We start from the raw sequence: 14,667 nt of genomic DNA, 5'->3' as shown, positions 1-14,667 counted from the left end.
CAAAGGAAGTCAGATACAGTGGCATATATATATATATGAATTATTCCATTCATGTAAATATCAAAGAAAGGAAAAACTGATTTATGGCATTAGAAGTCAGGATAATATTTTCCTTTGGGGAAGAAGAAAAGGATAATGATAGGTAGGTATTAAAGGTGAAGGGTTTCTGGAGTTCTGGTAATGTTTTATCTCTTGACTTAGGTATTGATTATGATTGTGTTCATTTTGTTATCATCCAGAAAACTGTACATTTATAATATACTCACTTCTGCACTGTATTATATTCTAAGTTTTTTCTTAAAGTTCACTTTGCTATGAAGAGACTCAGTAGTAGAGGGAACGGGGAAAAAATTAGATGACCTGTTACAAAGCAACTCCAGTGGTCCAGGTGAAGAATTATGGTTATTTGGACTCAGACATTAAGAGTAAAAAAAAAATGGAGAGAAGTAAGCATATAAACGTATCAGAGAGATATTGGTGATAGAGCCAATCATTTCTCCTGACACATTCAATTCAGAGGGTGTGGGAATTAGAAGGATCATGGATAACTCCTACAACTAGTTTTATAACAAGACGGTTGAAATAAGAAGTTAGGTATATATCTTTGGAGTGAGATGAGGAATTAATAATTCTTCCTTCAACATTAAAGTTGGAACACTGTGAGACATTTCCATAAGACAAGTAGGTCAATGGATGTGTACATCTGGAATGCAGTGGCATGGTCAATGCTGGAAATTTCTGCCCAGGAATCATCAGGTTCGCACCTCAATTAACAACCTTATCTATGTTTCCCTCATCATCCTATCTTGAAAGAATTGGGAATGATGAAGGAAATAGAATAATACCTAGTCCTAAGCCTTTACTGTTTGTCAACCACTATTCTAGATGCTGTATATGTATTAACTTGTTTGATACTTATAACACCTCCCCTCTGAGATGAAAAATAGTCTTTATTACCTCTATTTTACAGATATGGAAATGGATATTCTCAGAGGTTAAGCAACTTCCACAATTCCCCATAGTTAGAAAGCATAAAAGCTGAGACTGAAATAAAGAAGACCGAATTTGAAGTCATCATCTTTAACTGCTGTGGACACTGCCTCTCCAGGAAGACAGAAAGTAAGGGGAGAGGCGCCCCAGTTTTGTTTTGCTACAAAAAACTCAGTGGGTTAAGACAGCAATCGTCTTATTATATCTCACAGTTTCTGTGGGTCAGGAATTCAGGAAAAGCTTGCCTGGGATACTGGCTCAGGGTCTCTCATGCCATTGCAGTCAGACAGTGCCTGGACCTGGAATAGCTGGGGTCAGGGTAAGGGTATTAAAGTAGCTGGGTGCTGGCCAAGCATTCTATTTCTCCATGTAGCCTCAGATCCTCTCCATACGATCATTCCATGTGAGCCAGACTGGCCTTCCTCATAGCATGGACACCTCAGGGAAGTCAGACTGTTTTTTGGTAGCTCAAGGTTCCAGGAGAACCAGGTGAAATCTATACTGCCTTTTATGACCTAGCCTCAATACATCGCTTCTGCTGTAGTCATAAGCCCACCCATATTCAAGGGGAGGGAACACAGGCTCCCAATTCTAGATGAGAAGAATATAAACATTACATTTTAAGAAGAGCATGTAGGACCAGAGATATTGTTGAAGTCACCTTTGCAAAATAAAATATGCCAGATGAGGAGAAGAGTTTGGACAGGGAGGAAGGAAGAACAGATGCAGAAGAGAGGGCAAAACTTTTACAACTAATATAGAAAACTTTCATTCAACAAATAATTGTCAACACCCTGTATGTGCTAAACACCACTAAGAATTATGATGAGCCAAATGTGATCCTTTGGGAAGCCAAACGTGATTCTTGAAATAAAGAAGCCAAGATTGGCTGGGTGGGAAAGTTATATATAAAACACAGAGTAAGAGGATTTAGGAGTTCCTATACGAGGACCACAACAAGACTCAAGTGATTTTACAGTGTAGAACTGGGGTCGGAAAACTACAGCTCACTGTCCAAATCCAGCCTACCACCTGTTTTTGCAAATGAAGTCTTATTGGAATACAGCTATACCCATTCATTTACATATTGTCTATGGCTATGTTATGCTACAAAGGCAAAGTTGAATAGTACGGACAGAGAACACATGGCCCACAAATCCTAAAATATTTACAATCTGGATCTTTATAGAAAAAATTTGTCTAACTCTGGTGTAGAATATTGTGCATCCACTCAGAGGAGAGAGAACTGAAGCCAAGAAGAAAAGTCCTAGATTTCCAGAATGGCAGAGAAGAATTCACAAGGGCTTCTAATTCAGGAAAGTGAAATTATTGGCCAACCACTTGCTAGTCTCATGACCTTGAGGAATTTACTTCATTTCTCTAAATCTTAGTTTCCTGTCCTGAAGAAAAATCTTAGTTGTCCTTTTACTGCCCAGGATGATGCTGTGAATCAAGCAAGATGATGTAGGAGCAAATGCTTCATACCTTGAGAAATGTTAAACATATGTACTGCCCACTTACTCCATATTTCCTCTCAAATAAAGCTTTGCTAATGGTCTTTCATCTCTTTATTTTTACACTCAGGGCACTGTTTTTTTTATTCTTTTATAACTTCAAATGAGCACATCTTTTCCTATCTTGATCACAATTATCATTATCTGATCTTTGGTCCTTTCTTGCTTTAAGACACTAGAAACTAATCTTTAAAAATCCTGACTTCTCCAACTACTCTTACTTTCTGTTACTTACTCCTTTCTAATAGAGTCCTCACTCTTCTCTCTTTTACCTTGAATTTTTTAAATTAATTAATTAATTTTTGGCTGTGTTGGGTGTTTGTTGCCACACGCGGGCTTTTCTCTAGTTGCCGCAAGTGGGGGCTACTCTTTGTTGCAGTGTGTGGGCTTCTCACTGGAGTGGCTTTTCTTTTTTTTTTCTTTCTTTTTTTTTTTGTGGTACACGGGCCTCTCACTGTCGTGGCCTCTCCCGTTGCGGAGCACAGGCTCCGGACGTGCAGGCTCAGCGGCCATGGCTCATGGGCCCAGCCGCTCCGTGGCATGTGGGATCTTCCCGGACCGGGCACGAACCCGTTTCCCCTGCATCGGCAGGCGGACTCTCAACCACTGCGCCACCAGGGAAGCCCTGAAGTGGCTTTTCTTGTTGTGGAGCACGGGCTCCAGGTGCGTGGGCTTCAGTAGTTGTAGCACGTGGGCTCAGTAGTTGTGGCTTGCCGGCTCTAGAGTGCAGGCTCAGTAGTGGCACATGGGCTTAGTTGCTCCGCAGCATGTGGGATCTTACCGGACCAGGGATCGAACCTGTGTCCCCTGTATTGGCAGGTGGATTCTCAACCACTGTGCCACCAGGGAAGCCCTAAATTCTTTTTTAAAAATCTCTTTCCAACCCATATTTCTACTTTTCCACATATTGCTTTTGGAGGAGTGTGCTGTTGGAAGGAGATACCAAAATTCTCTGATTCTTTTTGACAAAGTTCCTTGACTCTGTTCCATAATTGCTCAAAAATATTGGTGTACTTTAAGTATTGGTGCACTCTAAGAAGTCCTGAGAAGATACTTCTATAAGGATACTTGGGAATCTCTTTCAAGTCAATGAGCTCATGACCATAATGACTAGAACAATTTAGTTCAACTTCATTATATTCCTATGAGTCTAAACCACAGCATCATTCATTGTTGGACCTTGATTTTCTGCATCCTTCATCCTATCACTACATTAGCTGCCAATCCATCCAAGTTCAGGACAAATTGTCACCAGTCATCTCCTTTTACCTTCCTCTCATTAAGCATCTTCTATGCAGTTTACGATCTCCAAGGGATTGGACTGGTCAGGAAAATCTGACCACATGGATTTTGAGTAGTTATAAAACTTCCGTAGTGAAACACCCCATTCAAAAGGGTAATCATTTCACCACTTGATTCAGATTTAACTTTGAGCTCAGGCACTTCCAAGCCAGCTGGTCATTTGATACACATTCCATACACAGGAAATGTCCATTACCAGAAACCTCACTAAATAACTATGACAGTAAGCTCAAGAATGTCATGGTCAAGGACACAAACAGAGCAGCAGGAGCTCAAGAGTTCTTCCAGGGAGAACCACAATATGATTCCTGGTATTTCATGGTGAAGACTAATTGGGAAAGTAACTGTGGATGATAATACAACAGAATTCTGGACCAAAATTTTGTCAGCATCACAACCTAGTTGAGGAAATGAGTGACAGTAATGAAATTCTTGCAGACAGAGTGTAAATGTTGGATTGGGGCCACTGGGAGGAGTACTAATGTATTTGTGTGAACAGGGTAAAGAAAAAGCATCTAGAAAGAGTTTGAAGGGGAGCAAGATTAGATGTAGTGGGTTTTTTTTGTTTGTTTGTTTGTTTTTGTGGTACACGGGCCTCTCGCTGTTGTGGCCTCTCCCACTGCGGAGCACAGGCTCCGGATGTGCAGGCTCAGCGGCCATGGCTCACGGGCCAAGCCGCTCCATGGCATATGGGATCTTCCCAGACCAGGGCACGAACCCGTGTCCCCTGCATTGGCAGGTGGACTCTCAACCACTGCGCCACCAGGGAAACCCTAGATGTAGGGGGTTTTTAAATATCTTATCTAGGGAAAAGTTCTACCTCTATGACAAACACACTGTGTTACAAATTCCTTATGAAATTTCTTTAGATGAAATTTGTTTTGGTTTTGGCCACATTACAGGCATGAGCAAATCTTTTAACTTGAAGCAATTTGTATGAAACTGCACATTCACGGGACCTTGAAAATGTTCAATTACATGCTTTGTTGAATGAATCAATTTGTGTCCTGGCAAAAAACAAAAACAAAAACAAAGCAAAAAAAACCCCCAAAAAACCCTGAGGCCAAGAGTAATGCAATTTCTTTACATTTTTTCCATTTCTTACTTCTTTGTGTCATATTTAGTCATGTCTGCCTGATTTAGTTGTGTATGTTATAACTCTCCTGCCCAAGGTATTCATGACTGGTACTAGAAGGAGGGTGATATGATGTTAGGATATAACTCACTGAATTGTAGAATCTTACTTCTCAAGCAGCCTTAGAAATAACCAAGCTCTGGGGTTTCAGAACAACCACACACTGACTAGAGATGTCCAAGATTAAATCCTAACAGGTTCATGGCAAAATGAGAAAAATAAGGATGATTTTCATATGTGCATCCATATATGTGTGTGTACCTGTGTGGTATGTTTGCCAACGTTTGTTTCTTAAAAAGAACTGTCCATTTTATTACATTAAAAAGCTCTTTCTCTTATGCAGTGCTAATTGTCGCTGATGTTAGCTATGTGTGTGTGTGTCTTCATGCCGTAGAAAACTAAAATTATGGCAATACTCTGTTTGCCCTACCTCCCACCCCCGCCAATTTTTTGAAATTGTACTGGTACAGTACATAAAATCTGAAAATCCTACTTCGCTTGCTCCCTAAATTATCCTGTCTAACTAAAAGTTTGTTGTGCTAATAAATAAATCTAGAGAGATGGTTTGGGAAAAACCCTCCTTTGAAAGTTAGCAGGGGAAAAAGTATGGAATTTCCTCCATTCCTGTTCCTTTCTCCCACAAAGAATCAGAATCCTTTCCTAAACCTTGAGTCTTCTACTTTGGAGAAAGTCTGGACACAACAGCCCATCCCCCCCCCCTTCATGTTCCTAGAATCAGCTGCAGTATGTGTGGGTGGGACAGAGCCTGTTGCCTTTCCCATTGAATCAGCAAAGGGGCAGTTGTTAAACTGTGTTCAGTCTTCCACAAGGAAGAAAGTCATGGCACACCTGGAGCTATTCCAGAGATCAGGCTCAGCAGGTATCAAAAATTCATTCCTGGCTGCTCCTGTGGCCTACAAGAACACTAATGTTGGAAACCAGGTCACTTTCTCCATTTTTTTTGTTTACCTATACCAGGCATGTTTACCAGAAGGTAGTATTCAAGAGCACTCTCTCCATGCAAATGAAATAGTATGTCATTGCATCTTGAATGATTTGGGGCCAGAGAGCATGAAAAGAAAATTAGATGCTTTACTTTGGCTCAGTGTATACCAAGAAAGAGCCAACCAATATGTATATTTTTATTTTCACATATTGAAAACATCTTCAAAGATGACAGATTGCTAACGACCCAAAGGAACACAGTAAATAGGTAATCCACTCTCTAGGAGTAGATGATTAATTATTGCCCCTCAAAGATGACCTTGTGGATAAGATGTTCACCAATAGGTATAAGTGTGATCAACCAGAAGTCCTTTCCACATTGTGCTTCATGAAGGTAGCCCTTGGTTTTATACGTACTGGCATTGAGCACCCAAACTTCACAAAATGTTATCTCTGTTTCTGGGGCACTAGCCTTCCCAGGGTGCCATTCATTTATTTGTCAAATATTTATTAAATACCTACTGTGTGCATGTCACTGTGTGGTAATGCAAACATATGAGATACAGTCCTCACCCTTGAAGACATTAGTCTATTTGAAATATATTGAATATCTACTGTATGTTCAGTGTTATGGACTAAACTGTGCCCCCCCAATTCATATGTTGAAGCCCTGTCACCCAAAGTGACTGTATTTGGATATAGTGCCTTCAAAGAGATAATTAAGGTTAAATGAGATCATAAGGGTGGAGTCCTAATCCAATAGAACTGGTGTCCTTATAAGAAGAGGAACAGACACCGGTGATCTCTCTCCATGTATACACAGAGTGAAGTCATGTGAACATAAACCAAAGTGATGGTTGCCTCCAAGAAAGAGAAGAGTCCTCAGCATGAAACATACCTGGCTAGCAAGCACCTTGATCTTGAATTTCCCAGCCTCTAGAACAGTAAAAAATAAATTTCCAGTTGTTCAAGCCACCTAGTCCATGGCATTTTTTAATGGCAGCTCTAAGCAGACTAAGACACTAGGCAATATACAAGGCATATTACACACATACTTAGAGCTGTGCTTTAATGTGTGTCCTCTGTTATAACCCAGACTGGTTCTAGTTTGAGGAGTAGGGCTATTCGTTTTGTTTTGTTTTCTCATGACCCTCTGTGTGGCTCTTCTGGTATCTGGCTTCCCTCTATAAAGCCATTCTCAAAAAATTCAGTGCCCTTAAGCTGTTGTGTGGCCGCATGGAAGCTGTTCCTGAGGTCTCTCTCCTGAGATGGAGTGATCCTCTTTCTCTGTATTCTCTCTCTGTTACTTCCATCAAGACCTCATTCAGAGAGGAGTGTAGGCAGATATACCCATTTATAATATATGAAGATTTCCATAACTGATAACACTTATTTCTCATCTGAAGATTAAGAGTACACCACTACCTTGCTACTTAATGTGTTGTCTGCAGACCACCAGCAGCAGCCTCACTTGATAAATTGTTAGATATGCAGAATCTCAGGACCTTCTAGACTGATGTGTATGTGCAATAGCATTTGAGAAGAAGCTCTGCTCTACCAATAGTTAAAATAATTAGTTAGTCATGTGTCCATGACTCAGGCAGCACCTCAATGAGACTCAGCTCCAGCTTCCTTAAACTGGAAAAAACCATTCAAAGAATCTTCCACTCCATTCTGCCCTTTCCAATCATCTTGCTCCTGTGAAGGTCATTCTCTGTGCCAGATGCTGTTGTGTGCCATGTAGTGTCTTCTGCCTCCTTTCAGGAACATTGGGCCACAAATGCAATCTCCTAACCCATTTGCCTGAGTCCTACTCTGCCTATTCTGAATCATGGTCTCCTCGCTCTATTGAAATAAGTTCCCGATTCCTTCCTCACCTGAGATCTAGACCTGCTGCTATGCTGTCCCTTAGATCCAAAAAGTTTTGATCACGAATCTCTCTCCCTTTCCACTTTACTAAGCACTTTTCTCAAATCAACTCAGCAGAAACTCTTCCCAAAGCAAGAAGAGCTAAAGCTTTCATTACTTCAAATCTTTTCACAATTAGAGTTAAAATTTAAACATATTCATGTGTGTGCACGTACAACCAACTAAACAAAAAAAAATCAAAACCACAAGGGAAAATTTAAAAGAAAATAGGTAAACTGTGTCAAGGGAGTAATATGTGCTCTGCATAACATTGAGTACATATGTCCTGAGGCAGAATGATCTAATGGTTAATGAGTCTGGAAGACTCAGGGGTCAGACCACCTGAGTTCAATTTCTGATACACCAGAATAATTATTAAAAAAAAAAAAAACTCCTAAAAATGCCTGCCTTATGAGCAGGAGTATCTTATGAATTATCTGGTCATTTGAACACTCAAAGATGCAACCTTTTTTCCTAGCTAATATCATAGTGCCATGAAAGCTAATTCTGCTCCAAGAATGTAAGAATATCACAGCTCCAAGAGTATGGGAGTATTACAGACACAAATGTTAGAACATAGTGGCTGACAGTATGGAACCTGACCTCAGGGTTTGAATCTCAGCTCTGCCATTACCAGCTGTGTAGCTTTGAATCAGTTTCTTAACTTCACTATTAATTTTTCTCATTGGCAAAAAAGAGATAATATTAATGTCTATGTTATAAGAGTGTTTAAGTGATTAAATGAGTTGTTTTTTGTAAAAGTGCTTAAACTATTCCTAAATACAGTGTCAAAAATGTCAGTTATTATTTTAACATCATAGCCTATTGGGTACAAGGGCTTTTTTAGAAAGTCATCTTCCACAGCAATCCCCAAGCCCAGTAAAAAACATGACCTTATATGCATCCCTTACCTGGGGAAGTCAGCCTGCCCAGTATTGTTCTAGAGATCCCTGTATCTTAGAGAAATAAAAAAATTTAGGCAGCGTGGTCTCAAACATTGGATGAAATTGATAAAGGTGATAGATAAGTGAATCTATTATTTCAGTTATCCATTCAGCAAATTCAAATTATTCACTGGGTGCCTGCTAGGTGTCATGTACTGTCTTCATGGAACTAACAGTATAGCAGCAGAGATGGGCCTGAAAAACTAAACTCCAAAATAAACATACAACTTCACACCGTGGTTAAGTGCTTTAAAGGAAAAACAAAAAAATCACATTCTTTCTCTGTTACAGAGAATAATAGGGGAATCTACTTGGGGCATTAGGTTATAGCAGCAGTGGAAGAATCCAGAAAAATAACCTCTTTTCAACACTTAATGATAATGCATTTCCCAAGGTGTTTTTAAAGAACCACAAGTTCCATGTGGTCAAATCCTTCTTAAAGGAATTCTTTTAACTTCTTCTTGAAGCTTCATAATTTACATTGTCTTGTTCAGTGTAGGTCCTGGGAGGGCCTGTATTAAGGAATACTGTGTTAATCAAGAAACTTCGTTTGTCTGTTCTGTTCACTCCTTTGTCCTCAGAACCTAGAACAGTGTTAAGTATATCAGAGAAATTCAGTAGACACTAGTTGAATAGTTGAATGAGAAAATTAATAAATGAACAAATCATGGAACCATTTCTATATAACATCTATTAAAACCCTCTAGGACTTCTGCTCTGGGGAAGACATGGGGGACCACTGAGGAAACACTGTCATGGAGGCAAAGCCAAGACCCAGCCCCTCAACCCAGTTCATGCACTTCCATAACTAGTTGAGTAGGAGTGAGGCACAAGTGTCATGATGGAAGCTAGGGGAGAAGAATGAAGCTAAAGACTTCTTCCTCCTTCTATTTCATTCTTGTATGGAGACATTACAAAATCCCTGTGCTTGCCGTTTCTAAATTTTTTGCATGTATTCCACCCTCACATTCTCCACCCAGTTTTTACATTTCCCTGATCCTATTCTGATGTCTTCTTCCATTCTGATGCTTGCTTTCATCAGACAGCTGTTTTTAGGTCTTCAGTCCTTGTTGAGTGGGGTTCAGAAATTTTTTCCCTCACAGTGTTCACATTGTCACATGTCAAATCTGGATTATAAGGAAGCTGGACCATATCAGATCCAGGAACAATCCATCATGCACTGAATTAATCACCAAGATATTCTCTAACTGTAAGAGCATAAAGTGCTAGTGCCATCCTGTTGCCAGATAGCTGTGGTTTTGAGAACTTCATCATTCATCTGTGGAACAAACCACATTCAGAAGTTTGTTCAAATAAGTAGTATGGTTGACATATCTGTCCCCAAATTATGGCCCTTCTGTAGAGACAGAAAGCAGATTAATGGTTGCCAGGGGCTGAGAGGAGTGGGAAATGGGGAGTGACTGCTTAATGAGTCTGAGGATCTCCTTTAGGGGTGATGAAAATATTTTGGAACTAGATAGACCTGATGGTTGCACAACATTGTGAATGTACTAACTGCAACTAAGTTATACACTTTAAATGGTTAATTTTTATGTTATGTGAATTTCACCTCAATTTAAAAATGGCCCTAGAAGACATGAAGAACAGAATGCCCCCTTAACAAAGAATATAATCTCATATACCCCAAATTCTCAGGATGCCTGAACTGTGGCACTCATTCTGCTATACTTCAATGACAAAAAGAAAGATGGGATATTGGCTTTGCTAAGGCAAAGAAGAGCCGTGGTCACTAAGCATTTGTTATCAGGACTTTGTTACTCACTTGAGATATATGAACTTATCTATTTAAAGCAGCTTCTGGATCTCAGGACGGAATCACAGTGAGAGGGTGTTGGTGTAGCAGGAAGAGAGCACAGTTACAAGATCCACTTTTTAAAATGTTTCTGTGAGTCTGGAACTAAAATATGTATGGGCAATAGGTATAGGAGAGGAATTGCTAGGGTGGGAAAAATACAGCTGCAAGGAAGAAAAAAGGGGGTGGAGAGAAATGACTGTTTCTTTAAACACATGTATTAATCACACTTCAGATGCAATTCAAAGTAGGAAGCCACAGCTGTGAAGGGGAGGGCAGAAGGAAGCATGATTATTATTTTAAATATATTTATATTAAATCATTACTGAAAATAGGAAACCAGACTAGGAATTTGCAGCTGGGAGTACAGCAAAGGGAACTTAGTCTTTGAAATGGATGTGTTAAATGGGTCTTCACATGGGTCAAAGAGGGCATCCTCTGCAGCTGGATGTGGGAGGACTGTTGGAGAAGGCTAGTTTGTCTACCTGTCACCTTAAAATATGCTCCTTCCCTTTTAGTGTAGGAGCCTCTTACGAAATAGAGAACTTATGAAAATGAGAGAAAAGAACAATTAGCTTCCTAACTGGGTTATTTTGATTTCTCAGCTTTAAGAAACTCCATGGATTTTGTAACACAAAGTCATTTTTTTATTCCTCTGGAGGAAAAAGTATCAACATTCTTAACATTCTTTGGATGTTAGATAGGGAAGTTCTTTAGGGCAGAGACTATTAACCTCCCAGATTAACTTCCATATCCAAGAACCTACCACAACATCTGGCACATTTATGGATGGATGGATGAATGGATAGTTGGATGGATGGATGGATGGATGGATGGATGGATGAATAGATGCTCTTACAAAACCAGGACAAATAATACATTGAAAAAGAGACATGGGCAGTACCTATGAAGAAATTAGATTCTGGTTTAAAACTGTAGAGAGACCTTGAAAAGCTTCATAGACAGAAAAAGGATAAGACAACACACACATTAACTTGGGTACCCTTCTTAAAAAGATGTAATAGAGCCAAGGAAAAATGAGCCAGAAGGTGATGACAGAAAGGAGATTTTGGAACCATTTGGAAAGAAAATCTCCACCATGTCCCCAATTATTCCACCTTACGAGGAGACATTAGGTCCACCATGTCACTTAGGAAGTAGTGCTGGCTTATCAGGAATAGCACTGGCTTTTACAATCTCACAGACCTGAATTCAAATATTGGTTCTTCCACTTGTTGGCTGTGTGACTTTGAGTGAGCAGCTTTTTTCTGTTTGTTTTTATTCTTGTTGTATGTTTGTTTGTTTTTGAGTAGTTTTATCTTTCTGAATCTCGTTTCTTATCTTATAAAAACAATTATGTTAATAACAGCTTTGCAAAATTGTTGTGAAAATGTAAGTAGAATACCTGGCATGTAGGAATATTTTTTAAAGTGTTAATTCTCTCTCAAGTAGATACAGTAGTGTGCTGGAGCCAGGTTGTACCCGCTCATGTGTACAATCTGTTTACATCTGTTATCAACTATGTGTTCAGTATCCTCAAATTGGTAGCTTGAAATTCACTATATTAGGAGTATTTACACCACAGAAATTGGCAAAGATGATGATCAGGTTTTTAACTGGAAATACAATTGTTAAACATTTGCCAGTATATCACTGACTAACATCCTAAGTGAAAATGTGGATGGTTAGAAAGAATTCTGGTTTGGGAGTCAAGAGAACTAAGTGCTAACCCAAGCTTTGCAAAGTACCATTTGTATGGTCTTGAATAATTCACATTCTGGGCCTAAAGTTTCCTTATCTATTATCCCATGCCCTTGGATTGGAAGAATTAATATTGTTTAAATGTCAATACTACAGATTTAATGTGATCCCTATCAAATTACCCATGACATCTTTCACAGAACTAGAACAAATAATCCAAAAATTTATATGGAGGTATAACTCTCCCAGACTTCAGACAATACTACAAAGCTACAGTAATCAAAACAGTGTGGTATTGGTACAAAAACAAACATACGAATCAATGGAACAGAGTAGAGAGCCCAGAAATAAATCCAGATACCTACGGTTAATTAATCTTTGACAAAGGAGGCAAGAATATGAAATGGGAAGAAGATAGTCTCTTCAGCAAGTGTGCTCAGAAAGTTGGACAGCTGCATGTAAATCAATGAAGTTAGAACACACCTTCACACCTTGTACAAAAATAAACTCAAAATGGCTTAAAGACTTAAACATCAGACATGACACCATAAAACTCATAGAGGAGAGCATAGGCAAAACATTCTCTGATATAAATCGTACCAATGTTTTCTTAGATCAGTCTCCCAAGGCAATAGAAATAAAAACAAAAATAAATAAATGGGATCTAATCAAATTTACAAGCTTTTGCACAGCAAAGGAAACCATAAAAAAAACGAAAAGACAACCTACAGAATGGGAGAAAATATTTGTAAATGATGCAACTAACAAAGGCTTAATTTCCAAAATATACAAAGAGCTCATACAACTCGACAACAAAAAAACAAACAACCGAATCAAAATATGGTCAGAAGACCTTAATAGACATTTCTCCAAGGAAGACATACAGATGGCCAGTAGGCACATGAAAAGATGCTCAACATCACTAATTATCAGAGAAATGTAAATCTAAAGGACAATGAGGTACCACTTCATACCGGTCAGAATGGCCATCATTAAAAAGTCTACAAACAACAAATACTGGAGAGGGTGTAGAGAAAAGGAAACCTTCCTACAGTGTGGGTGGTAATGTAAAAGTTGGTGCAGCCACTATGGAAAACAGTATGGAGGTTCCTCAGAAAACTAAAAGTAGAATTACCATATGATCTAGCAATCCCATTCCTGGGCTTATACCCAGACAAAACTATAATTCAAAAAGATACATGTGACCCTATGTTCATAGCAGCACTATTCACAATAGCCAAAACATGGAAACAAACTAAATGTCCATCGACAGATGAATGGATAAAGATGTGGTACATGTATACAATGGAATATTACTCAGCCATAAAAAGAACAAAATAATGCCATTTGTAGCAACATGGATGCAACTAGAGATTATCGTACTAAGTGAAGTAAGTCAGAAAGAGAAATACAAATAACATATGATATCACTTATGTGTGGAATCTAAAATATGGCACAAATGAACCCATCTACAAAACAGAAACAGACTCACAGACATAGAGATCAGACTTGTGGTTGCCAAGGTGGTGGGGAGGGAGAGGGATGGACTGGGAATTTGGGTTTGGTAGATGCAAACTATTACATTTAGAACGGATAAACACCAAGGTCCTACAGTATAGCATAGGGAACTATGCCCAATCTCCTGGGATAAACTATAATGGAAAATAATATTTTAAAAAAGAATGCATATATGTGTAAAACTCTCACTTTGCTGTACAGCAGAGAGTGGCAGAACACTGTAAATCAACTATACTTCAATCATACTTCAAAAAAACAGAATTCCCTGATTAAAAAAATAATTTATCATGTCTTCTAATAATGTCAAAACAGCATTTTTATAACTTAGGTGGATGAGACTGAGAAGAGTTAAAAAGAAAGAGTAAGAAATAAAGAAATGCATTACTATTTCTCCTTGATATTGCTGAGGTGCATTATAAGGGATTGATAAAATGTTAAGCAAACAAAAATAAAAACAAGCTCTGATTTTAATGTATGTTTCCTCTGAGATGAGAATGATCATTCTTACCAATTAAAAAAAAACCTCTAAATGGCAAAAATTAAAAGTTTTCTTATCTATAAAATGAGAGGGTTGAGATAGATCAGGTTCCAGTTTCTGATAATGATGGGTTGCTATTTGGATAACCCTTCCACTAAAACCTAAGAATGCTGAATAAAATATATTAAAATATACATATATTCTTAAAAACATCAAAGACCTAAAAGGAGAATGAGTAATTATCAGGACAAAACTGAAAGAAAACAAGAAATCTATGCCGTAAGCAAGAAAAAGTTGCTTGTTCATTGAGGGCATTTGCCAATACCAACAAATTTTGATTTTGATTTTCTTGGGAGGTAGAAATGTAAAAGCCTGGACCCACATAATATAAAGTACTTAATAAGTGAATTTCTCCACA

The sequence above is a fragment of the Mesoplodon densirostris genome, chromosome 13 (assembly GCF_025265405.1).
Source record: "Mesoplodon densirostris isolate mMesDen1 chromosome 13, mMesDen1 primary haplotype, whole genome shotgun sequence".
Classification (NCBI taxonomy): Eukaryota; Metazoa; Chordata; class Mammalia; order Artiodactyla; family Ziphiidae; genus Mesoplodon; species Mesoplodon densirostris.
Note: the sequence above shows the minus strand (reverse complement) of the source record.